Source organism: Uloborus diversus, unplaced genomic scaffold (genome assembly GCF_026930045.1).
Source record: "Uloborus diversus isolate 005 unplaced genomic scaffold, Udiv.v.3.1 scaffold_14, whole genome shotgun sequence".
NCBI classification, from domain to species: Eukaryota; Metazoa; Arthropoda; class Arachnida; order Araneae; family Uloboridae; genus Uloborus; species Uloborus diversus.
This window is the reverse complement of record NW_026558098.1, coordinates 8,463,070-8,487,301: the sequence shown is the minus strand read 5'-3', so window position 1 is coordinate 8,487,301 and position 24,232 is coordinate 8,463,070. Positions and strand designations below refer to the sequence as shown.

General features: G+C 34.2%; 1 long non-coding RNA gene across 1 annotated transcript; it reads left to right on the top strand.

Moving 5' to 3' along the window:
* The first annotated feature begins 8,072 nt into the window (after nt 1–8,072).
* On the top strand, nt 8,073–23,986 carry LOC129232786 (uncharacterized). The gene is made up of 3 exons (XR_008581394.1): nt 8,073–8,283; nt 22,636–22,725; nt 23,860–23,986. It is a non-coding gene; the product is annotated as an uncharacterized LOC129232786 (long non-coding RNA).
* Nucleotides 23,987–24,232: the final 246 nt, after the last annotated feature.

Below are 24,232 nucleotides of genomic sequence, written 5' to 3'. Positions count from 1 at the left end.
AAACCCAAAAAAGAGAGGTTTGATGCATGTGTAAATAAATATTTCAGAAGTACTTGAGTAAGACTTTCCTTATGTGGTTCAAATTTGAATTTAACACTGCAATACTTGAAACCCTATATAAACCTCTATAAGCAATGAACTCTGAGAAATAATTTGTCATTGAGTGGAATATTTCTTTGATTCTCCTTATAAGATTATTCAAAGTTAATCCATCTGAGTCATGCACTATTTTAATCTTATTTCCCTAGCAATTATTTTGTTGATTATCTGGCAAGTTGGTAAACCCAATGCCCAATATTTTCAATTTGACAGCTGTGTTGACATCCAGCTTTCAAACACATGTTGTGAGTGTATAATGATTGATGAGAAGATAGTAATGACTATTCATAAGATTTTTGTTTCACAATTTATTAAAATAGCACAGTGTACAAATAATACTTGTATATTAATAGCCACATAATTTTTCCTAAGTATTTACATAATACAACACGAAAAATCTTTGCACTTACCTGGAAGAAATATCTTGTGTATTTCTCGTAATCTCATTTGTAATGCGCTGTTTTAGTAAACTTATAATCTTTATATAAGTTCATCTTTTAGTTCAAATACAAATGTTTGCTAAACATATTTAGAAAAAAAAAAGTAATGCATCAACTTCCACACCACCTGCTGAGGTGCAATGCATGGCGCATTACCCCTTTCAGCTGCACCAGCTATGGCGGGTTCCCCAGTAGGTATATATCCATAGGAAAAATTTTCCATCACATTATCTATGTGAAAACATCTATCAAGAAATGTGTTCGAGTTGACACCAGCAAATCACAAATTCCACTCCATCAGGCAGGTGAAAAACTGCATGCATAGCACAAAAACCTCTCCATCAGGTGAAAAGTAGCATACGTGACAGAAATACCTATTTATAAATAATAGTAATAATAATGAAAGTGGCACACAGAAAAAAAATATTAAGCATACTTCGTGAAGAACAAACTCCAGTGAATGCAGCAGATTTAAGAATTCCACTTCTGCAGGTAAAAAGTAACAGGCAGGAGAGAAGAACATATTTATATAATAATAATAGAGTGACCGACAGAAAAAAATAAATATGAAGCATACTTGATGAAGAACAACCTCCAGTGAGTGCAGCAGGTTATGAATTCCACTCCATCAGGGGAAAAGCAGCGTGCTCAAAGCATCTATTTAAAATAAATATTAGAAAAAGACAAAAATTAATGAAACAGTAAAAGACTGAATAAACAATTGTTAAGCATACTAGCTGAAGAACAACCTCCAGTGAGTGCAGTAGATCATAAATTCCTCTCCATGATGTGAAAAGTAGCAAGCATGACAGAAATACCTATTTTAAAATAATAATAATAATAATGAAACAGTGACCGACAGAAATAAATAAATACTAAGCATACTTCATGAAGAACAACCTCCAGTGAATACAGCAGATTTAAGAATTTCACTTCTGCAGGTAAAAAGTAACGTGCAGGAGAGAAGTACATATTTAAATAATAATAATAGAATGACCGACAGAAGAAAATGAATATGAAGCATACTTGATGAAGAACAACCTGCAGCAGGTTATGAGTTCCACTCCATCAGGGGAAAAGCAGCGTGCTCAAAGCATCTATTTAAAATAAATATTAGAAAAAGACAAATTAATGAAACAGTAAAAGACTGAATAAACAATTGTTAAGCATACTAGCTGAAGAACAACCTCCAGTGAGTGCAGTAGATCATAAATTCCTCTCCATGATGTGAAAAGTAGCAAGCATGACAGAAATACCTATTTTAAAATAATAATAATAATAATGAAACAGTGACCGACAGAAATAAATAAATACTAAGCATACTTCATGAAGAACAACCTCCAGTGAATACAGCAGATTTAAGAATTCCACTTCTGCAGGTAAAAAGTAACGTGCAGGAGAGAAGTACATATTTAAATAATAATAATAGAGTGACCGACAGAAAAAAATAAATATGAAGCATACTTGATGAAGAACAACCTCTAGTGAGTGCAGCAGGTTTGAATTCCACTCCATCAGGGGAAAAGCAGCGTGCTCAAAGCATCTATTTAAAATAAATATTAGAAAAAGACAAAAATTAATGAAATAGTAAAAGACTGAATAAACAATTGTTAAGCATACTAGCTGAAGAACAACCTCCAGTGAGTGCAGTAGATCATAAATTCCTCTCCATGATGTGAAAAGTAGCAAGCATGACAGAAATACCTATTTTAAAATAATAATAATAATAATGAAACAGTGACCGACAGAAATAAATAAATACTAAGCATACTTCATGAAGAACAACCTCCAGTGAATACAGCAGATTTAAGAATTCCACTTCTGCAGGTAAAAAGTAACGTGCAGGAGAGAAGTACATATTTAAATAATAATAATAGAGTGACCGACAGAAAAAGATGAATATGAAGCATACTTGATGAAGAACAACCTCCAGTGAGTGCAGCAGGTTATGAATTCCACTCCATCAGGGGAGAAGCAGCATGCTCAAAGCATCTATTTAAAATAAATATTAGAAAAAGACAAAAATTAATGAAACAGTAAAAGACTGAATAAACAATTGTGAAGCATACTAGATGAAGAATAACCTGCAGTGAATGCAGTAGATCATAAATTCCTCTCCATCCGGTGAAAAGTAGCATGCATGGCAGAAATCCCTATTTTAAAAATAATAATAATGAAACAGTGACAGACAGAAAGAAAGAAATATTAAGCATACTTCAGGAAGAACAAACTCCAGTGAATGCAGCAGATTTAAGAATTCCACTCCTTCAGGTGAAAAGCAGCATTCATGATAGAAAGACGCAATGTTGGAAAACAAAAAGTAAGTTACTTAATAACAATAGAAAAACAAATGTGTATAAATGAAGAATAATTCCATACCCTGGAAGCAGCAGAATTCTTTCTTTCAACTTAAATGAATCTTTAAAAATCCACTTAACACAATTTGCCTGAAATGGTAGATATAATGAGAAATGATAAAAATGTAAGAAACTTGTTAATGTTTGAATGAACAGTATATTCTTACATTATAAACAGTACATTCTTCAATAACTCCTCTCTTCCAGGCTAAAAACAGGACGACAGTAAATCGTGTTAAACAAAGTTTTACCTGTAACCCAAGGTAAGGGGCCCTTCTTGTGGGTATTGTCAGTCGGAGCCAACTGAGCCCACGTTTTTTATAGAGGTCTGCTCCTCTTTCTCCAACAGTATTATGATACTGCTGAACTATTGTTAGCACCTTGGAGATATTTGTCATTGCTTAGCAATGGTCTTCCAAGATTACTAATTGCTGCAACTACTATCATTATTTCATCCATCAGGAACACCATATTCCATGGTATTTTACCAACTTGAAGAAGCTTAAATATTTTTAATCGCTGAATAGCACGCTCGACATGAATGCGTGCACTGGCAATGTCTTTTGTCAGCTGTGCTTCTTCCTTGCTGAACTGTTTTTTTTCTCTTAAAAATGGTGGTCGGATCACTTCAATCAAAAGATCATTGCAAATGTTGTCAATTAAAAATCCTTTATCGACCATTACTTTGTCAATGCAAGGCTCCAACATTTCACAAACTTCGCTTTGGGAGAAAATAGCTGCATCAGATGCACGACCACCATACCCCTTACTAATGTACGTAATCAGGCCATCAGGTGATGTGCATATCATATATTTACAGGTTGGATAGCCTTTGTATTGGGAGTATGTCATAACCCTGCACTTTAAACACTTGGATGACTCCACATGCATTTCAGTGCAGTCTATGACAACTCGAACATTCTTGAATTTAGCAAAACATTTGGGCATGTTTTCCATGATGGTTTCTTTTGCGGGCCATTTGATCATTACTTGTAGCACACTGCACAAGCCATGCACAGTCTCTTCAAATATTGTGCGGCATGTAGTCGACACACAACCAAAGAAAATAGATATGACGGAAAAACTTAAATTTAATTTTATCCGCATCAATGTCAAAACGATCCTTTCTGAAACATTTAAGTTTCTTTTGGGGCCTTTTTGCAAGACTCTTCCTACAAGTTCAGCTAGTTGATGGAGTAGTTGTAGCGAATTTAACCCAGTTAGACTGTTCACCTGCTTAGATGTGAGTTTTGATACTCGGATCAAAACTTTCGTTTCAATGTCCCCACTCGTGACTTGAGTACCTTGATCTTGTGTATTTGGAGGCAAGGTAAAAGTGTCATTTGCAGCGTCATTCAACAGCAGAAGAGCTTGTGCAGCTGTCAGCATTTCTTCATCATTACAAGTATGATCATCATCATCACAAGTATGATCAACATTATCAGTGACCATATTCACTATGGGAAGCTGGTGCAATTCTTTCTTCCTGAAATGAATGCCAATATCATTAATATTTAACAACAAAATTGAATAGGCTGAAACATTTAATAATACATTATGTGCATCTATATTACAATGTCAATCATTTTTTTAAAAGTTCAATTTAATTTTATTCATTTGTTTGTTTGTTTTTTTGCCCTCAAACCAGTATGTCAAGGTTTTTTTTTTGTTCTTTGCACCTTTGAGCTTGCACGCCTTCTTTTTTTTTCGTAACCTGTGCGTTCACTTTTAATTTTTTGTGCCCTTGAGCCTGTGGGAGTCAAGGTTCCGCCCTTTTGGGGCTCACTGCCCTCTATACATTCATATATCAACCATTTTTGTTATAAAAATGTTTCAAGAATATTAAAGCAAATTATATGAGAATATTCTAAGATGAAGTTTGATATTGTGTTTATTTCTTAACTTATTCGAGACCATAGTTGATTCAAGGTTTTTGGAATACTGTTTAAGAATATAACCAGAGCTGCCAACTGCAACGAAAAAATCGTAGTTTCTATGAATTCCAGCTTTAAACTATGACGCTACAAAAGCAGGTTCAAAAATTACGATTTTCTGTTTTTACTTTTTATAATCCCAAAAACGTAAAAAAAAAAAAAAAAAAAAAAACAGCATGAAAAGTAAACTGGTAAGTTTGGAAAAATAAAACTTCTACAGGTGTGCTGACGGTCTCTGCGCAAAAAGCATCACTCTTCGAAAGTTGCACGGTGTAAAGATGGATTGGATTTGAGATCGCGATGCTGATCCAGGCATTGAATCTTTGGCAAAAAAGCAGAAATACTGCCAAATAGTCCATGACTATTTTAATTTTTTTAGTTCCGTATTAATATTTTATGTATCACATTTGAAATTTGTTAAGTATCATTGTTTTTGTTCTTTATACTATTGACAATTCATCACTGTTAAAATCTGCGGCAGTGGCCATGCTCCCCCCCCCCCCCATCTCCACTGCAAAATGCTGCTATGATTTTGGATAATCAAAAGTTGGCAGCTCTGAATATAACCCACCACTTAATATGTTTACAATACACATGTATACATTCCAGTACAACACAATATGGATTTACATTATTTAACAAAATTTAACCAAAATTAACTCTCATTGTTTGCTGGCTGAAAAGAAAATATGAAAAATATTTACAGTACAGTATGCACATTGTGAAGAACTATTATAAAGTAAACATACTATTCTATATGTATACTAAGTTTCATTTCTTTAGTAATTGCATATAATTATTTATTTCACTAAGTGTATCTGTTTCTTCATATTTGTCGAGCAGTTTATTAACACTTCATGAGAAAGCTTTTGGATTTTTGACGTTCTACTGCAATGTTCAAACCCATATTAATACCCACAAAAAAAAATTAATTTGAATTTTGTCATCTTGAATTCAAATTATGTTTTTCGCAATCACGAGTGTGTGTGTATATGTGGGCGTGTGTGTTTGTGTCGGGGGTATGTGTGTTTGTGTGTAGGGGGTATGTGTGTAGGGATATGTGTGTTTGTGTGTAGGGGTATGTCTATGTGTGTGTGTGTGTAGGTATGTGTGTTTGTGTCTGTGTGCAGGCAAGAGTGTGTGGGTAGTTGTGTGTATGTGAGTGTGTTTGTGTATGTGTGTAGGAGTATGTGTGTGTGTGTGCGTGTATGTAAGCATGTAAGTGTAGGATATTGACGAAACCTGGAGACGGTTTTCGCTAAAGGTGCAGCATCGTGAGGAGCCGATCGACGGTGATGCTGTGGAGGGTGCTGGTGGGTCAGTCAAGTGAGAACAATAAGCAATCGTGATTGCTCAAAAAAAACCAAGAATTAAAATTATGCCTTAAAGATGCGTGTAATGCAGCTAAACTTTTAAGCAAAGCAAATTGATAACAATAATAGGGCGATTCTTGAAAAAATGTTTGGTGCGTAACACTAAGTTTTTAATTTTTTCTAGTTCACCAAAGCCTTTAAAAAATAATGCTGTTGGGGAATAATACATGCTTTAATATCCTATCAAAGCATAGGAGTTAATCCCATATTTAATTAATAGTTTCTTGAATAAAATAAAAAACTTAGCATTATGCACAGGACATATTTTCGAGAATCGCCCATTACATATAGAGAAATTCAGAGAATATTAATTCTCGCCAACTTCATTCATTATCAATTTATTGTGAGTAAAAATCAAAAGTCTCCAATTAGTTTCATCATTTTAAAATAGGATGTAAACATAAAGATAGGCAATGCATTCAATAAATACTTCTCACACATGCACTTTATACTTAACCTCATTAAAATTATAGAGCAATTTACAGGATTAAGAAGGTAGCATATCATTTATGTTCAAACTGTTATATGCACAACTTTTGAAAAAAAAATCTTCCAATCCCTAGTTTCTTCAAAGCTTATTTAATAAATAATTTTGATTAAAAATCATCCTTACTGAAGTATGGCTTGAAATCTTGATGCACTAGCATCAGCTTTTTTCTTTTTGTCAGCAACTTTTTGAGTTGTGTCCGTGCATGACAGAGGCAAACATACGCTGGGGACTGCTGTCTGTTTCAAACGGGATCTTTTTCGAGGAACATCTAAACATAAATATGCATTATGTTACATTATATGCATTATATCCGGAATCCGTTTGAAGATTTTTTAAAACATTGAGATAAGAAATAAATTTGAAACTTGACCTAACATTGCTTCAAGAACATACCTGGGAAAAAGAAATCAGATGCCTGAAAATGCTTGGAGCAAACAACCATTCTATTGGAAACGTTCTTTCCTATCTTTAGCACTCGCTTCCATTCCATCCGACGTTTTCGTTCTTTCTCATTTCTCTCTTTGGGAAAATAGTGAAAACTTAGCTCTGTATTTCTTCTAGCTAGCGAATTGCATTGGGGAACACAGCAAAACGTTCTGTCATGCTTCATTTCTGGGCCATTCATATTTATAAATTCAATAATTTTTGAAAACTAGTTAATGAAAACACACCACGTTTGAAACTCGGTAAACTGTAATGCTACAGTTGCAGTTGGGTACAGTGTTATTTTGGTTGACTGAAATTCCAGAAGAGGGCGTATTGGACCGCTGGAATCGCCAATAGTATTTTGCACACGATTTTTCTAAAAATTCCTATAATAAAAATAATTTGGACATTTAACTGGAATGTTTGAAAAAGTACCTTTTTTTTGGAACAACGGGGCATGCATGATGACTGTGTATATATTTTTAAATTATACCTCTTATAACGACCACTCGTTATGAAGACCTTTTTCTCTGGAATGGAGATGGTCGTTATATCGAGCGTCCTTTTTGTTTCCTTGTGTTTCCATTAAATTTGGCCACTTAACACGATAATAACCGTTTTTATATGTAATAATGTATGATATACGTCCTCGAGTGCGTTCGACGAGCACGACCGGGAGCGACCGGTTAGTTAATCACGTGACAGCTAATGATCACGTGCTCCAATCAACCAATCATCTGCTTAGAATGGTAACCGCTGTGGTAACCGGTTGATCATAGAACGCCGCGGTTAGTAACTGGTTACTTACCAATCGACCGGTGAGGTTCGTCGAACGCAACCCTACAATATCTGGACCAAATATACGTATTGGAGAGTAGGGACTCCGTCATCCAGACTCTCATCTGAGTATTGCGCCTAGCCGTCGAAAGAAAGAAAGAATGCTTGTGCGTGATGATTTATCGAATTGCTTATTTGGGTTGATCTTTACTGTTATATATTTGCATTTCTTCATGCCCCTATTTCTCTTGGATAATTTAAACTAAAAAATGAATAAATGTTATAGAGTTTGAAGCTTGAAAGCTATTTTTTCTTCATAAAGAGCGACGATTTGCTTTGAGCAAAGTTACCGTGAATTTGCAGTTTGCTGTGTAAACAGTAGAAAAAGTAAGTTTTATCTTGTTATTATGATTTTTCTATTTTTGGTGTTACCCATATTTTTGAATCTTTGCAGAAGTAAACCTAGAAGATTTAAATCTTTCATTTTAGTCGTTATTTCTTCAGCCAATTCTACATAACTTTATGGTTCCGAAAGATGTGGGACTAATCATGACATCGAACATGTTATGAGCCATTACACGGAGAACGGTCATTTTGTCCCGCACGTTACGCTTCATACATTGCATAAAAACAGTAATTTAAAAGGAGATGAATAAAATTTTGTTGCTTAAGGAATCACAAATGCATGTGTGACTTCTTAAGCAAAAACTTTCTTCAAAATTTTTTTCTTTTTTATGAAATATAGGAACCGTCACGTGCGAGACAAAAAAAACAATTTTCAATGGAATGGGCATATACAAATTTTTTTCAATGGTTTAAATAATTATTTCTGAACAAATGAGATATGTTTCCTTTGCGTTGGAACCATAGCTTTCAAAACTTACAATTTGTTTCGTCATTGCTGTATTAATAGAGCAAAAGTATTAGCTTCTTCATAAGCAAGTTACCAGAGGTTGACTTTGGATGTCCTGCTCGTGACACATGTAAATAAATTTTATTTTAAACAACAAAATTGTTTAATAAAAATATAATTGTGTCAGGAGTATCTTTGTATCAAATGTAAAGATTAAAAAAATTGCTTACCCCTGTTTCATTAAAATATTAAGAGATATGACGAAATGTTAATGAAATTTAAACGTATTTTTGTCCCGCACGTGACGGTGCAATGGCTCTATGATGTCATGGTGCATTGCTACAATTATTGTTGCCGTTTTTTGTCTTTAAGCTTCAATTTAAGTTTTGGGAGCATGATTGTTTTACCTTTAATAGCTAAATTTTATTAATTGGCTGGTTGTTTTCTTTTTTCATTTCAATTTAATTTGGTTTATTAACAACATACATTTCGAGTTCGTGTACTTGGTCACACAGGACCCGTTTATGATCTCATGTCCAATATGACAGCGCAATGCAGTGACATAGTGTAGGATAGAATTAACAGCACAGAGAAGGAAATTGCAACCAGGGCAACGGGCGGGAATCGAACCCACGACCTCGGGATTACTACAACGACGTGCCAACCACCCATTGTTTTTTCTTAAAAACTAGTACTTTTCGGGAAACATTTTCCCGCGCTGCCTGCAATTTTGGCTTTGGCGATTCTTTTTCAGTTTATTCATTGCCTCACCATGATTGATATAGGTGATGTAAAACTTTTCTGGGGGTAATGTTTCGTTTTTTATATACTTTTTAAAAAATAGCTCCTAATCAATAAAAGTTCATTGAAATGTGTAAATAATCTCAAATAATTAGATTAAGCTGCGGTGTCTTAATTTTTTCTCGTTATGTGGCATCCTTTGAAGAATTAGTCCCTGATCTGTATCTATTACACACAGGGAGTGGTACAATCCTTTGTCCAACTCCTTTTTTTTCTGGGGCGCACGAAATTCATTTGAAACCGTTCTGCAACTTGGTAATCCCAATTTTTGATTAGTTCATTCGGGGTAAATCACTACATTTACCTACTTCATTCGAGCCAGTGGCGGATCTAGCTGATTGCTTTGGACGGGGCCATCCGAAATTTTTGAACAAACTCCGAACTCCCCAGAAATTTTTATTAAAATGAAGTTTTAAAAACTCAATTTTCGGGATATCGAGACATTAGGTGAGGGGGTGGACTTAGGAATCTCCTTCGAAAATGTTTCAAAATTTAAATTTCCGAATAATTTTTGAAAATTAGGAAACTAAAAAGGTATTTTATCTATTTTTGATGATGTACGGAGAAAGGTCAGGTTTTGGGCGCTGACCCCAAAATACTTTTTGAAAATAAAGCTTAAAAACCAAAATATTCTGTCATTATACATTGAGAAGTTAGAAGAGGAGGGGTGCTCTTCAGCTGTCCAGCCTAAAAATGCACCTTTAGCTATAATGTTTGCTTACATTAAATGAAGTGTGAAGGTGCTTAGAATCCTTCCTTCCTGGAAATATTTTGCCTTTGAGGCTATAAAAATTCGATTTTTAACTATATTTATACATATTTTTAGAAAGGGATGGAAGATTCGTGAGCGCCTCCAAAAATCTCCTTTTAAAGCTATGATCACGGTATAAACTAGGGAGGGAGGGGGTCCTATCAAAAATCGTTTGTAATTGAAGTCCCAAAAAATTTCATTTAAGTTGCTTTTAAGCAAGTTATGTGATAAGGACTGGATAAGCTCGTTTCCTTTGACATTTTTTCCAAATAAAAGACATAAAATGCAATTTTTTGCTACATATCAAGGCATTTGTGAAAGAGCTTGGGAAAAGGGAGGTTCTCCCCCTAGTTTCGAAATTAAAGCCATAAAAACGAAAATTTAGGCTCTCTTGTGAACAATATACTCTGAGAACAGCAGCATTTAGAGATCGTCCAAGTGTCTGTAGTTGAAATCAAGAAATGATGTAAAAGATGGAGAAAAATTTTGGAAATAAATGTTTTGTTTTCAGGATAGGGATATAATTTATCTCCCAATTAAGGCCTATATTTCTTTTTCAGCAAAACACATGTGTTAAAATTTGATATCTTCTCATAATATTTTTTTCTTAAAAAAATTCCTACAATCACAAGGCTTTGGGAGGGGCCATGGCCCCCCTCTAGATCCGCCCCTGATTCGAGCGTACTTTTTTATTCTTTTTTCTCTATTATATTTGGCTCATTAAGATGTTTTTTCCAAGTACCATTACATGTTTCCACTTATTTTTAACTATCATGGCTAATGTTTAGAATATTATTTTATTATGATTATGGCCTTGTTATCTCGATATCTCGATTTTTTTTTTAACCGTCCCTTCAACTTGGAAATATACCAAAAATATATACTGAAAATGAAAATTTTAAAGAAGGATTTGCAGCTTAGGTAAACAGTCTTTCGAAACAAAAGTTTTTTTTAAACTATGATTTAAAGGGTTTTTTTAATATTTCAAAAGGAAACTTAAAAATTTGTTTCATCGTAGAGATGAGTTCGGGCTCATTTTTGAGATCCCGGGCCTGCCCAACCCCTGAAAATTTGTAACCGAGCCCGAGTGATATTGTCTTGGACCAAAATCCAAGCCCGCCCAAGCCCGAAGGAAACTTTCTTGTATCAAAAACCGAGCCTTCTACAGTCTGACATGATCTCTCTGTTAATGAAAATGTTACGTCAAATGTTCTTCATTTACAGGGAGAGAAGTTTCTAAATTTTCTTGAAATGCTTCACTTCAAATGCATTACTGTATGACATTATGCAATAGTAATCGCAAAAAAACACTATAAATAAGCGTTAATTTATTAATTAATTTTTTTGGGGAGCGAGAGGGCAAATTTGACATTGATTGAACAGATTTAAATGTTCCTTTCATTTTCTCAGAGTAGGAAAATGTTTTTTTGCTTTGAATTTGTATGGAGCTTGGCGATTGAATATCTGTGCTTGAGCCCGCTTCGGGCTCGGGCTGTCGAGATCGGGCTGAGCCCATCTCATCTCTATTTCACAGTACCCCAAGCATGGGGTACAGTGAAACAGCATACAGGGCACAGTGCTACAGCATGGTTGAGTGCAACATAATATGTTCAATATTTAAAATCAAAATTAAATCATAATTTTTAAAAAAATCAAATTTTATCGTACATCTTGATAAAAATTTAATCTTCAAACCAAAAAAAGATTGATTTCGCTTTGCACCATGTCTTTTTCGTAGCATCTATTAGGCATATAGCAACATTTCAATATTTTTATTTGGTACAGATATAACATCTGGTACAGATAGTGAAATAAAAACGTTCAAAATGGTTTTCATTTTTCTAAATACAAATGTTGCAAACATATTCCTAATGGGAGCTGGGAGCCTGCAGTGTAAGGATAAATGACAGAAACAAGTCATTTGTTGATCTTAAATATATTTTTATTGGTTTTGATTTCAAAAATGATCAAGGGCGCACATAAGGGGGCAAGTGGGGGCTCAAGCCCCCCCCCCCCCCCTTGGAATTTAGCTTTCTTGCTTTTAGTACTTTTTTCTTGGCAAAAATGTAAAAACATTTCTTCTTCAGCCATTAATGAATAAGTTATTAAAAATGTCAAATTTCAAACTCTAATCTGCACTGAAATCAGTTTCCATGAGGAAAATATCTGAGCCCCCCTCCCTCCTTATAATTTTGCATAATATAGGCGCCCTTGAAAGTGATTGATTTTTTTTTTAAAATTTCTGAAAGTTTTTTTTGAGAATCGCATTTGCTTATTGTTTTCACTTGGCTGTTTTGATGTCCGATGATTTTATCCCCCCCCCCCCCCCCCCCGTCTCCCTTTGCTGCACCACCGTTGACCGGTCCCTCTCGATGCTGCTCTTATAGCGAAAACCATCTCCAGGTTGCATCCATATTCTTCGCACACGTGCATACACACACATACGCACAAATCTACACACACACTCATGCCTGCACACACACACCATCATGATTGCAAAAAACATAATTTGAATTCCAGGTGTCAAAGTTAAAATTAATTTTTTCATTATTATTATTATTTATTTTTTAATATTTTTTTTGTGGATACTACAGTCTAGTCTGCTCAGACACACTCATGCCTGCACACAGACACACATACACACACTCATGATTGCAAAAAACATAATTTGAATTCCAGATGTCAAAATTCAAACTAATTTATTATTATTATTATTATTGTGTATGCTACAGTTTAGTCTGCTCAGACAGAAAATTTTTTGATACTTTTTTTTTCTGCAGATCAAAAACACTCTCACAAGTCAAAAACGCAACTCGTAGTTAAACTGGTTCCTGATATTTCTTCATCATTAATGAAGTTTGGTAAGAAAGTTGCATGTCAAAAGCATTCTAATCTGATTATTCTGCAAATGAATTCCTTGATTAAACATGCGTAGCTCCCAATTCTATCACATTTAAGTTTTCGCCTAGGTTAAAGCTGAGATCAAAAAATTTTTAGCAAAAGTACTAAAATGAAAAAAAAAAAAAAATTAATTAATTTGAATTTTGACATCTGGAATACAAATTATGTTTTTCGCAATCACAAGTGTGTGTATGTAGGCGTGTGTTTGTGTCTGTGTGCAGGCATGAGTTTGTGTGTAGGGGTGTGTGTAGTTTTGTATGTATGCGCGTGTGATGTGTAGGATATGGACGCAACCTGGAGACTGTTTTCGCTAGAGGAGTAGCATCAGGAGGGGCTGGTCGATGGTGGTACTGCATAGGGAGGCGGGGGGAAAATAAAACCATAAGACATCAAAACAGTCAAATAAGAACAATAAGCAACGTGATTGCTCAAGAAAAAATTTGAGCACAATGCTAAAATGGCAAAGATTAATATTCATATATTTTTAAATGCTTCAATGTGTTTCAGCTACACTTGAAAAACTAAATTCAAAGTTTAGCCCTGACATCTGTAAAGAAAGAAATATGCAGTAAGCTATTTTTATTTGAAATTAAAAATAATTAGAATCTTACTTACCATTGAGGAAACACAAGTTTTATTTTTAAAAGTGAACTAGTCCATTCTTCCTAATACATGCAATGCGGAGAGGACATAATGCTCATAGAAACTAAGTTGTTAAACTTAATAGTAATTTTAACAGCTGAGGGTGTGACTACTTCCGGATTATTAAAAGCAGAAGATACGTGTCTTATTGAAACTTACCCCGCTTAGAAAAGCCTAAATTACTGTTTTTTCTTTGATTTGTTTGGAGAAATGGCTTTGTTGAAGTTCTAAGAAGGGTTTCCAATCCCAAAACCTGTGCCACTGACTACCATCTTGGTTATGCCATCCAGAGACTGCGATTTCATTCCTATCATGTACTCACCAGAAAGCAGGAAAATTTCTATTTCCATACTTTTCTACAGTGAAATCCTTTTAAGACGAAATAAATTTTCCATCCTGATTTGATTTCCATTACAGCAAAATTATTGTTACAAAATTTGAGCATTGTTACAAAATTTATTGAAACAAAATTTGTGGTCCCTTGAAGTTTGTTGTAACAAGAATATCACTGTATTTTGTAAGCCAGCCTATGCCATCCTCTTCTATAAAATTAGGAATAGCTTTCAAATTTGGTGAATACAAGAACAGTAATCTCATTGAAATCTAAAACGTTCATCTACGGGCAGAGTTGGGTCTGGACTGTCCGTAACCCACTTTCGGGCAGGACAGGTAGTTTTTTACCATCCAAAAGTGTCTGAAAGTATCTTAAACTGTCCAAATGTATGCTAAAGCTAAAGAGGTTTAATTCAATCAATTCCTGTACTGCAATTTTCTTACTGCATTAATATAAATGTTAATAAGCTTTTATGAATGAGTATTTCATAATATTTTTTTCTCCAAAATGTTCATTTAAAAAATATATTTTACTTAAAAAAATTGCCAATACAGGGTGGCGACAGATCAGGGAAAAGTCAGGGAATTTTATTTGCCACCAATGAAATATCAGGGAGTTTCAAAAAAATAACAAAAATTTATTGAAAATTGATTAATTAAGGGATTTTTTTTTCTTTACAAAATTAAGTACCCTAATTCCCTATGCATTTTCTGCCAGTTATCTGTTAAAAAATAAAATTCATGAGGTTCTATTATACAGTGCTGCATATTTGCAGCTTTTTTCCTCAGTGTCAAAGTATTGAATTTTATCTTATTAACCACAGGATGATCTTCCTAAAGGTGCGTTCAGATGATGGTCGTATAACTGGCCTTACGTGCGTAACTTTCGCAAGATCTGTACAGGGTGTCCCCACATATGGAAAGTCAGGGAAAGTCGTGGATTTTGAACATGATCGAAATTGGGCATGGAAAGTCATGGATTTCAGTGTAAAATGTCCAAAAGACATGGAAACTGACTGTTGGTCATGGATTTCGCGCTCAGGACCGATCGCTGTTCTTACGATCTTGGAAGAACGAAAATGATTTCATCGGATTTTTTTTTCATATCACAGCTTTTCTACAATGTTTAAAAAAAAAACACACACACACAAACAGTAGAAATAACAGTTTGAAGTTTCTATGTTTAATGGTAAGCTTGCTTTTGTACATTACAGTTCAATAATTATACCGATCATATTCAGATTTGTTACTAACTTATCTTTAGCAATGATGACTCTGGAATTGAGTATTTTGAAGTTTGTTTTTATGTTTAATGTATGAATACATTTACTGAATTTGTATTTTACAGTTTCCCACTGCGCTTTGGGGAGATAATTGGATATTTTTTAAAAATTTTTTAAAAGTTCTTAAATTCTCATCATACTTATTTTTTGTCTCAATAAATTGTTGCATCATTTGTTTTTCATATAGATATTTAGTTGAATATTTTTTGCTGCTTTTGTTTAGATTTATTTTCACATCTGAGATAAAAAGGATATTTTCCTAAAATAAAGTTATACTGCTTTATAGTCTCTATTTATATTTATGCGCAATTTTGATGTCATTGTCAAATGAAGTAACTTGCGTAAGTCATGGAAAGTCATGGATTTGAAGAACGTGATGATAACTTACGATGTTTAAACGAAAAGCCGAAGGGCTAAAGTTCGTAAGTCAGTCAACAATGTTACATGCTTATACAAGCAGAGATAATATCACACAGTGGAAGGTGCAGAATCAAATATTAATGTGAAGAAATGAACATTGGAAACTTGTTAAAATCTTACCAAGAATTTATTGGTCAATAGTAACTAAAATAAATATAACTAACAAAAATAAGTTCTTAAGAATAAAACCCGGCCATAAGTGGAGGCGGAGTTCGCAACTCCCCAACACCTATCGGACCTAACTCACAAGAGGCTGACGAACACAAAAGAAGAGAGAGAGAACGATTGGAATCGTTCACTATTTATACTTGCCTCATTTGCATATGATTGGGCATCAAAGGATGCCAACCTAAAACTGAAACTTTACACGTTCCGAAAGAGTTGAGAAGTTAATCTAATTTGAATAAAGTTAATTTTATATTACATTACATTAGGAATGAGAACGCGGATAAATATCGTTTACCGATGTCTATCATATCCCCCCTTCTCATTCAGTAATGTTATTAAACTTTAAATTTTTATACAACTTTTAATAGATTCAAAAATAACCCAAAAAAAATCCACAAAGGGCCAGGCTCAATCTTTTACAAAAAATTTAACAATTCAACAATAAACAAATATGGATATATATCCATCATAATACATCATCCATCAGCAGCTGCAGCTCAATACATCACCACTTATTTGATTGAAGTCCTTTCTCAAAAAAAAAGTCCTTCTTTCCTATTGATGATCCACAGTCCAAGGAACTAGTAGTAAGTCCAAGATTAACATTTCCACTGCAAACTGTCTTGTCAAACTGTAATTGACAAAAATACTCGAAGCAGTATCTTTGAAAAAGATGGGCACAATGATTTTACAAAAAAATTTTTTTTTCACAATGACAAAATTATTTAAAACGCTTAGTTTCCAAAAATAAACTCTTGTCATTGAATCAAATTCCTCCATCTCAAAGATTAAACCAGCAAGAAATTCGAAAAAGAATTTCAGTTGTTACAAAAATATTTATACTTTAATACCCGATTATATTTATTATACTAAACAATTTAATACCATTAAAAATTAACAAAATATTTGTTCACAAAAACGATTCAGTTCAAAACGGGTCTGCGGCTTCGTAAAAATATCGGCCCTATTGGATTTACTACCTACATGTTTTACGGTAAAAATGTCCCGTTGAATCAAATCACGAACAAAAAATAATTTTACATCAATATGTTTTGTACGGTGATTTTCAATCGGAGATTTAACAAAGTCAATGGCCGATTGATTATCAATGTACATTACAGATTTAATTTTACTTTTTCTAACAATTCCCCAGCGTAAACATTCGTTTAATACACGGTCAAACTACATAAGCTCTTTAGACACTTCACAAAGGGCCACAAACTCACTTTCCATAGTGGAAAGGCTAATACAACGTTCCTTGAAGGTTCGCCATTCAATCGGCGCATTATCCAACAAAATTAACTGCCCCCCGAGTGAAGTTCGATCATCTCGATTAGCTGCATAATCGGCGTCAGAAAAAGCTATTAATTGGGTTCTATTACAATTTAATTTAAGTTTTAAATCTTTTGTTTGAAAAACATAACCCAGAAGTTTTAAAAGACCGTTCCAATGAATGACACCAGGATTGCTTTGAAATTGACTAAAGATATTGACCGCATAACAAATGTCCGGTCTCGTTCTGCTCGCAATGAAAGAAAGACAACCCAACAAATTACGATAAGGAATCTTTGACATTTCAAATTTTTCATTTTCTGTATTAGGACAATTCAATTTCGAAAAAACAGTACCTTTACAAATCGGCAATGATGAAACCGGAAAATTAAAATGTTTGAACTTTTCAAAAACTTCAATGATATATTTAGTTTGAAACAAATTCAAACCATTTTCAGTTCTTTCAAATTCAACACCTAACAGTTTTTTCGTTTTTCCGAGAACTTTTAAGTCAAAATTTTTCCTAAGTAAATTTAAAACATGATTTAAATTCTTTTCTTTCCGTGCGAGCAAAACAATATCGTCAACATACAACAATAAAATGACACATGAATTATAAATATAAACACAATTACATTCTTCAAATTTCTGAAAACCAATTTTCAATAAAACACTGTTTATCTCAAAAAACCACATACGGCCACTCTGGTGCAAACCGTAAATTGCTTTATTAAGCTTACAAACTAGATTTTCTTTCCCTTCTATTGCAAAACCCGGTGGTTGTCTCATAAAGATGCATTCTTTTAGAGGTGCATATAAATAAGCATTTTTCACATCGCACTGCAAATCGAACCAACCTTCTGATATTTTCAATGAAAAGAAAAATCGAACCAATGAAAAATGAATCGTCGGACTAAAAGTCTGATCGTACGATTCAGGGGATTGTGCATATCCCTGAGCAACAAGTCTCCCGCGATATCTAACAATTTTTCCCGATTCATCTCTTTTAACATTGAAAACCCATCTCGATCCGATTGGTTTTTCATTTGCAGGCAAAGGTGTTAAATCCCACACTTTTCTAGAATGCATAACCTCTAATTCATCCCTCATTGAATCTAACCACTGGTCCTTTTGCTTAGATTTAAGAACCTGTTTGTAATTCTTAGGAATTACAATTTCATCATCTAGTCATAAGTTACATAAATTTAAATGAACAGTTTGATCAGAAATTTCACCTTGATATAAATTTTTACCATTAAAATCAAATAAATGTGGCTTAAACAAAATAGCATTTTTAGAACAATATTTTTCAACATCATTTAAAGAACGTAATCGTTTCGAAGAATGTTTCTCATAAAAATAAATATCAGTACGAGATTTATCTGACCTTGGGATTGCTTTCCTCACCCATTCTGTTTCACGCAGCTGGGCGCGTGGTGGGTTTTCCCCATTTTCACTCAAGTCAGAATTCGAATCTGATTCATCCCCGCTCGTCTCGCTTTCACTCTCATCAGAAGATAAGAATTTAGACGGCGTACTCGGGCTTTCACTTCCGTTATCCGATTCGGAATTCGATTCATTTTCTGAATTTTGAGAATCTGATTGAATATTTGACCATTCGAGACAGGGACCCAGCACAGCTCCACTAGAGTCACTCTCTGATATATTTTTAAAAGCTTCTTTGTAATACACATTTTCATTAAAATTTACATTTATACTTTCAAAAATTTTTCCGCTTTCGGGAATCCAGATACGAAAACCCTTAGTGTTAAATGCATAGCCCAAAAATATACCTTTTTTGGCTTTAACATCAAGTTTGTGTCTTTGCTGACGGGGTGTTCCAAGATAACACAAAACACCGAAAGGTTTGACGTGCCTAGCACTTGGCTTACGTCCACCATATAACTCAAAAGGTGTTTTAGTTTGTCCTGAGTGACAAATCCTATTCCAAGTATAATTGAAATAAAGCATAGCATCCGGCCAAAATCTTTTACTTAGCCCGCTTTCTTCCAATAATACTGTTGCAGCATTAGCGGCTGAGCGATTGTACACTTCGGCCAAACCATTCATCTCTGGACTGAAAATATTGGTTAACTCATGTTTTATACCGTTATCCAAACAATAGTTGTCAAAAACTTTATTTACGAATTCTCCCCCGTTGTCAGTTCTAACAGCTTTTACTTTAAGATTTAAAAATCTTTCAGCACGCTTTATGTGCCTTATGAAAATTTCTGGTACTTTGCTCTTTTCACTAATTGGATACAAAGCAGATTTACGTGAAAAATCATCAATGACTGATAAATAAAAACGTTCCCCCTTATTTCCCTTAATATTACATGGACCCCACACATCAGCATGAAGTAATTCAAGGGGACATTTAGACCGTATTTTGCCTATTGGTTTAAATGAAACACGTTTAAATTTACCAATTTTACAATTTTCACAATCTATTTTTACATTTTTGAATTTAGGCAGGCCATGGACACACTCAAATTCACCGCTCTTTCTGATACTATCGGTGTTAATATGTGCCAGCCTTCTATGCCACAATTCTAATTTTTCTACATTAGAGCATTCAATTTTCTCATTTTCGAAATGATCATTACTTTTATTTAGTTTTATACTTTCTTGATACGATTTATTATACAAAATTTGAGGTTTTACAAAATAAATGCCATTTCTTAAAATTGCTCTAAATATAAATCCATTTCGACCAGATATCGTCACGGAGCCGTTTCCCCCTTCAAACTTAGCACCCCCCTTATCGAATTTAGTACCCGATAACAAATTTTGACGCAGATTAGGAGAGTACATTACATCTTTTAAAACAATGATAGTATCATCAAACTTTAATTTCACAGTTCCCATCCCCAAAATGGGGAAAGTTTCATTTCTAACGGCTACAGCCATTTCTTTGTTTCGTAATGGTTTAAAGTCCTCAAACGCACTACGAATGTTGACGAAATGATGGGTGGAACCAGTGTCAAAAATAAATTCATTTGGGTCTTCTGATACTTCATTTAGATGTACTTCGGAAATGAAAAAGTTCTGGTACTCACATGTTTCCTTTTCCACTGATGGGGAACTGCACCTCGCAGTTTTCTTGTTCGCCTTCCTCTTGTTCCGGATTGGTGATCTTGACTTTCTGTTACGTTGTTCGAGGTCCTTGTCAACTCTATGTTGACACATCTTTCTTTTATGGCCGGGTTTATTACAGTTAAAACAAATTAGTTTCCCTTTTACTCCTTTCTTGTCAAAATTACCCGGTTTCTTTACAAAGTTAGCCCTGCCGATAATTTTATCGTCCTCATCTTTTAGTCGAATTCGCGATTCCTCGGCAATAAGTTCGCTGACTACTTTATTAAATGTGAATTCCTGTGCAGTAGTTCTAAGAATAACTTGACAAATATTGTCAAATTCTGAGGGCAAATGACGCAAAATTTGAAAAATCAAATAGTTTTCAGAGAAATTCGCGTCTATAGCCTTAATTCTTTCGAAAATTTGCCGAGTACGGGCAGCGAAAAGATTTATCGACTCTTCCTCTTTTATACGACATTGGGATAACTCTGAAAACAATGTCATGTGCTGACAACGATTGTCAGGAAAGAAGTGATCTTTCAAAGCCCTCCAGGCATCAGCCGCGTTGACCTGATTTTCGATTATCTTTTTGAAATTTTTCTCCAAATTTAAATAAATTATGGATAGAGCCACATCCTGTCGATTTTGAAAATTACGAATCTCTTGCTCAGTAGCCTTTTTTTCATCATTAGAAAAAGGTTCTTTTTCAATACCCCTAATAATATTCCACATACCTCGTTCCATTAGGACAAATTTGATATCAGATGACCAACTCACATAGTTGTCAGACCTTAATTTTTCGATAGGAACACTCTGGGATGCCATGATTGATAAGAATATGAAAAACGCCAAAAAATAAAAAAACCTAATTTCAAAAAAAACAACCAACAAAATCTCAAAATATCCCCGAAAAAAAAACCTAAATAGTGCAACTGTTACAGCTTCCCCCCTGGAACAAGTCCAGGTCTTCCGCTGAATTTAGCAGCCACTATTCTGCCTAACACCAAACCAACTATATCCCCCCATAAAATGCAAACGAAACGTCTGAGAAAAGTTTACACTACACATGGCTTAAAGATTCGATACAAATTTCCAAAAAGTAAAAGAAAAACTTCTATTTTCACAGTTTTCATTCAACGCCGATGCGGGGAAAACAATTTGAAAAGATTTCCAAACACTTGTCATCTACCGATTCAGCAAAAAGACAAGTCAGTTACAACATTCCATTTCATCACAAAAACACGAAGTCTAATACTCTACTCTGCTGACAATTCGAAAACATCTTAATACATCATGATACTGAACACGTAATTGTTATGATACAATTGGGTAGGGCTGGGCCCATAACCCTTATGATAACTTACGATGTTTAAACGAAAAGCCGAAGGGCTAAAGTTCGTAAGTCAGTCAACAATGTTACATGCTTATACAAGCAGAGATAATATCACACAGTGGAAGGTGCAGAATCAAATATTAATGTGAAGAAATGAACATTGGAAACTTGTTAAAATCTTACCAAGAATTTATTGGTCAATAGTAACTAAAATAAATATAACTAACAAAAATAAGTTCTTAAGAATAAAACCCGGCCATAAGTGGAGGCGGAGTTCGCAACTCCCCAACACCTATCGGACCTAACTCACAAGAGGCTGACGAACACAAAAGAAGAGAGAGAGAACGATTGGAATCGTTCACTATTTATACTTGCCTCATTTGCATATGATTGGGCATCAAAGGATGCCAACCTAAAACTGAAACTTTACACGTTCCGAAAGAGTTGAGAAGTTAATCTAATTTGAATAAAGTTAATTTTATATTACATTACATTAGGAATGAGAACGCGGATAAATATCGTTTACCGATGTCTATCACGTGAGTCATGGAAAGCTACGAGCAGAAGTCATATAAAGTCAGGGAAAGTCATGGATTTCAAAACTCAAACAGTAGCAAATACCCTGTCCGTAGCAATGTAAGGAAAAACTTGTTTTTTTCCCCTTCCTTAACGCAAAGTCATACCCAACACAAGTGCAGCAGCTTGTTTAAGAACTGACCAATCAGAATCTCACAAATATATTTCTTAGTTCTTCCAATAACGTAGGTGGACATTTAAATTGTTTAGGTGGTTACCAAATATTGTTTTCATTTCGCTGCTATTTTCTTTTGTTTGTTTGGTTTTTTTCCATCACTATTCATCATGCCTGACGAATGGCTGATAATTGAGGTCCAAAATTTTCCAGTCTTGCGGGATAACCGGCTCCAGGACTACAAAAATACAAAGGGCCGAGATGCGGTCTGGATGTTGCTGGAAGACAGGACGAATAAAAGCGGTAAGAAGCTAAGTAATTTCTGTACATGTTCAATAAAAATAAGATGCTTAGAGAATGCTTGAAATAAAAGATCAAAATATATTAATCTTCTTTAGTTATAGATCAGTAAAATAATTATATTCTATACAAAAAATACAAATACAGTCGGACCTCCATATATCGAAGTAGCAAATTGCCGGAAAAAAATTCGATATATAGAAACAATCTCATTTTATCATACAAATCTCCTAAAATACTAAAATTAAAGCTAATTTTCATTTATGAAACCCAATTTCTAATTTATACGAGCATCGGATTAAATGAAAGTTGATAATTAAAAAATTAACAGAAATTACATTTTTGCGCCATCATACATCTTCATTCTTCGGCAATTAACTTGATCCGCAACATTAGGGAAGTTTTGTTTTGACAATGTAATCGAGAGAAAAGTAAAAAATCAATCTACTTAACTTGAATGATTTTTACTGAAGCTAAAAAGACTAAGAATGACAATCAACAGACAAAAGGGATAACTTGAAACTGATTTTACAGTGTTACTGGTTGCAACTTAGATTTGAAATAAACTTGAGGAATTTATGAACTCCAAAATGGAACAATGACCTATCTACACACCGTTTAACCCCAGATTCCTTCCGAGTTTCGCAACAACCTTTAGTGAACATAATATTCTCCCCTAACCTTCATTTTTTATGAGACAAACAGTCTGAAATAGAAAAAAATCTACGAATGTCTTGAAATTTTTTTCCGATATATAGAGATTTTTTCGATACATAGAAATAATTTTTCTATGTAATGAACATAGAAATTTGCTGGGATTTTGATCTATAGAAAATTTCGATATGTGGAAGTTATATATATGGAGGTTCGACTGTGCATTGCATTAAAAAAATATCAATTAGCTTTTTAAATCAATGAAAATTTCTGTAGAATATTCATGCGTCCAATGCATGCATTTCATTAGCTGCTAAAAATTTGTTTCTCTCTTTAGATTAGCTTGAACTCAGTAAATTATTTTTAATGAGAAAGTTTTTATCATTGTAATTGTTTTCTGTGTTCTGTTCCTGAGAAACAATGTAAATGCAGACATCATTTTTTTTTCTTATGAGTTTTAATAGCAATGTTCGTCTGTTCCAGTGAAAGAATTGAAGTACAGGTGATGAACCTTGCGAAACACCTATGTTCGCTAGAAGAAGAATGTGGCAAGGAGTGGGGATGAAGAACCTAGTTGCTCAACTTCATGACCACTAATGGATATGATGAGCTTTTTGGCCCCAACAATAAAGCACAGAAGGTAAGTTTTTTAAACTTATGGGGCATTTCCTCATGCCAAACATGAGGCATAAGTAATGAGAGAGGTTACCAGGCCTGGCTCCTGGGGTAGGCAACCTAGGCGGCCGCCTAGGGTGGCAGATTTTAAGGGCGGTAAATGTCGAAGTTGAAGATTTTTTTTTTAAGTATGAATACAGTGCAGAACCTTTTATCCGGGAACCAAAAAACCAGAAAACCG